Source organism: Rhipicephalus sanguineus, chromosome 6 (genome assembly GCF_013339695.2).
Source record: "Rhipicephalus sanguineus isolate Rsan-2018 chromosome 6, BIME_Rsan_1.4, whole genome shotgun sequence".
Lineage (NCBI taxonomy): Eukaryota > Metazoa > Arthropoda > Arachnida > Ixodida > Ixodidae > Rhipicephalus > Rhipicephalus sanguineus.
Genome location: NC_051181.1, coordinates 166,197,784 through 166,201,598, shown reverse-complemented (window position 1 = coordinate 166,201,598; position 3,815 = coordinate 166,197,784). Strand labels below are relative to the sequence as shown.

General features: G+C 48.4%; 1 long non-coding RNA gene across 1 annotated transcript; it reads right to left on the bottom strand.

Annotated features, from left to right (window-relative positions):
* Positions 1–743: 743 nt before the first annotated feature.
* Positions 744–1,577, bottom strand: LOC119395539 (uncharacterized). Its single transcript, XR_007416665.1, has 2 exons — positions 1,221–1,577; positions 744–1,133 (listed from the first exon to the last, which is right to left on the bottom strand). It is a non-coding gene; the product is annotated as an uncharacterized LOC119395539 (long non-coding RNA).
* Between the last annotated feature and the right edge of the window lie 2,238 nt (positions 1,578–3,815).

The window sequence follows — 3,815 nt, the reverse complement described above, 5'->3', positions numbered from 1 at the left end:
ACTGTCGCTTCGGGCGATGTGCATTTCATAGCACCGTGGTCTATCCTTCGCGGTGCCTTCACAGCTCGCCTTTATAGTGGCATTAGGCTTTGTCTCACACATTGATGGCACGGCCGCTCGATCCCCCTTTGGTGCGGCCCGCCGAATGCTCCTCTGCGCCTGTGAGAGCGCTAGTTCCCTTTCAACCCGCCGCGTCGGCTATGGCGCTAGCTATCGGCGAAGCGGGGGGCGGGGGTTTCTCTCAAAGCGCTCTTCAGCCACAGTGAGCTATCTGCGCGGGTAGTTTCATGTGGTTCTTCTCAGTGTTTTGGCATGCTTCATTGCAGACGCTCTCATGTACAGGTTGCATTCACTTTAGCTGGAATAGAGGTAGATGGTTCCTGATACATGCGCTCAATTAGATGCACACGGCGCGTTTAAGCTGTCCCATTGAGGCAACGAGGAACCACATGATCCTCGTCTTGCTCTCGCTCGTACGACAACGCAGTGTTATGTTAAAAATGTTATTGTGGATTATTAAAGCGTAGTGACTGCGACTTTAATGTCAACTAAATAGCCGAGGCTTAATGTATATTTTATTTATGCGGCTACTGAGCGCATTCATTTCCGCGACATACATGTCCGGATTATATGAATCGGACAATTATCAGTAATGATTCTTCGTAAATAGTCTGAGATACGCATGGTTTAATACTCAAATGACATCGTGGCAGATTTCACAAGCGGAGGACTTTGCGGAAAAGTGGTTTTCGAGAAAGTTTTAGTATATTTTCTAGAGAGCTGTTGAGATCTCCAGCCCAGTTGGCCAAGAGTGGCCTCAGCAGCTTCTTGATAAAGAGCTCACACAGTTCTTCACAGTGGTACGGGTCTCTGCAAGCGGAACACCACATCAGAGGGCAGCTTGTGAGGTGTGGAAGTACAGCACTTGAGAGCAGTTTGCATATTTGTCCACAGCGACGGATCTCTGCTGAGTGCAGTGCTTTTTCAGCGAAGGTACAGACCAGCTTACACAACCAGACAACTTGAGGTCGGGGGTAGCTGAGCCCTCCTTAGTCAAGGCTGAAGACGAACTGGTATGCACCCTCGCGTGAAGCTTTTCCTTTCAACTGCAGTTTGCACGCTGGGCATGTTACCTGCAAAGTCAAGAAGTCCATGTATTGCGTTTTCATTTTGTGCGTGCGTGCTAAATCTGGTGATGTAGTCGCCAAACAAAATATTACCTTTTCTTCACAAACGAAAGCCGAATATCCTGCCAGGTAAACCAGCGCGGTGAAGTCAAATAGGACGGGGACTTCATCGTACTTCATCACGTGCTGAATTTTCCACAGCACAGCAAGAGCCTCGTCAGGAATGGCTGGACTTTTTGCTCCATGGAAACTGTTCGTAGCTCTCAATGCCGTTTGGCACTCCGAATTAGAAGGCGCATTCCCGCTTCTGGCTGCCTCTAAAATGCCCACCTGCACATATTAAGAAACTTTTACGTTCGGCACTAACCAAACGCGTGACGCCAAACAAACCTTTAGCAACTTGTCTGCTGTGAAGACAGCTGTTCTGGCGTCAACTCGGTCGTTGCCGCCATTGAATTGGCGGAAGCAGCTGACTGGATCACTGTTGAGAGCCCGCGTCAAGGTGTACTTGAAGCTGGAAATAGTAATAAACCATTATATAGAAAAACTTATTTCCAAAACATAATGAGCCAATTAGTTATCAAAGTTGAATAATTCATCTTTCTTTAAAAAGTTAGTATACTTGCCCGACGTCATACAGGAGGTACTCCACAACAGCAACCGTTGATCTTGTCGTCATGATGGTTGCTTCATACGTCTCCTTAGTGAGGGACTTTGCTCGACACTTCGCGCTTTCCAGCTTGATGTCCTCGAGGTAGCCAATGAAGTCGACCTCAAGCCATGCGAGTCGATCGTCTTCACTTGTGACAAACGGCCTTTGCCTAGATTTCCAGCCAGATATGTCATGTAGGTCATACCACATCCCAACAATTTTCATGAATGTGATTGTCGATCCGCAGTCCCTGAGTTCCGAAGCCCTCTCGTGAGCTTTCGGATTCTTCTGAACGAACTCCAGGCTACTAATTACGGCAGGTGAAAATACTAAGGTGGCGCGAGACACTTTCATTTTCTCCAGATTGTTGGGCTCAACGTAAGATCGGCTTAGCAGTCGCGCTGGTTTGACGAGCAAATTTTGTTGAATCTCATAGAGAACCTTTAGAAAAACGCCTCCTTTAATTTTCCCGTTTCCGTCAAACATCTCTCTTTCTAGCAGATTTGTTCTTAGGTTTTTGATGAGGTGGTTAGGGTCAAATGAAAGGAATAAGGGGTCATTTTCCCTTACTGGATGCGGCACAACATGCTGCAGAGTATTGTCATCAGACATTCCTCTAAACATGGCGGTGTTTGTCTGATGGTTGTCCGTCACAACACGAACAACGAAAAACCCTGCAGCACATTGAACGCCAGGCTGCGGAGCCGGTCATGTTTAAGGTTCCTGGTAAAAAAATACCCGACGGGAATCACGTAAGCCGTGGAAAGCCCACGCAAAACAAAACAAAGGAGCCCGTTGGCTATTTCAGTGGCACCACCAGCTCGAGGTTCGCAGTCGATATCAACGAGCCCGAATATTCTATCAACTTGACGATCATAGATCACTTTCTGCTGTATTGACATTTCGTCAATGATAAGGCTGCAGTACAGATCTTTTTCTGACCGCAAGCCTTGTCTCTCTACTTTGAGCCGTTCCCTTATCAGGCTGGTTACACCCGTCTCTCCTGTGGAAGATCCGACAAACTTTTGTAAGGTGCTTCGACACGGCAGCTTCAGCAGCTTCCTCCCCCGTACATGATCGTAACTTTTGCAAGACGTCGCCTTCCACAGTACACATTCCCGCAGCGTGGGCTCCTGCCACGTTGGACGCGTCTTATCGAAGTTGATAATTTGTTCCATGACAAATTTCGCAGTCCTATCTCCTTCATGCGCGGCTGTCGCAAGGGCCTTTAGAGCTTGCACAGCACGGTTCTTTTCATATTCCTCAACTTTTTCTCGGAATTCGTAGCAGTTTTTCTGAAGTTCTTGCAAGCGCTCGTTCAGTCCCTGCACTTTCACTTCCAGGCGATGTGCGTTTCGTTTCGTCTCTGCTATATATCCAGCCAGGTCGAACGTCGTCTGGCATTCTTCATGTTTTAATACGCTTTCAAGGTGTTCCTGACCACCCGTAGACTCGCCCAAAGATACGTTTTCTTGTGCCTTGCACGGGGAAATCGAGCGGCCGTGTGACTGGTATTCAGTGGCTGCGCTTTCAGCATCAGGTTCTTCGAGACGAGGACGTTTTCTTTTTTTTTTCTTCTGTCACTAACGCCGGCTTCCCTAAAATTCTCGCTTCCGTGTGCGCGCCACGTGGCACACGAAGAAGGCTTTTGCGCTCCTTGCAACGAGAGGGCAACATGTAGGTTGGGTAGGACGGAAACTGAGTTGGCACGGCTGTTGGCAGCAGCAACTTACGTTTCATTCCTACCTTGTAGTTGTCCGCTGTGAAATGAAGCGAACACACGACAGTCCTGGAGCTGGGCTCCCAATGGCTGCCCTTGTCACTCCCTTCTCGGGAAATGTTCCGCAGCCAGGCATTCCGGAGGTTTTCCTTGGACGGCAGCTCGTGGTAGCATAGTTCCGGGTTTCGTGAAGCATTCGACATACAAAGCGGCACGCAACAATTTTTGGGCATTGCGTGCACTGCGATTCATCCACGGACTTCTAAGCCTAAATGAAGTCCAAAGAAAAAAATGTCATCGCATGCTGACCGCACGA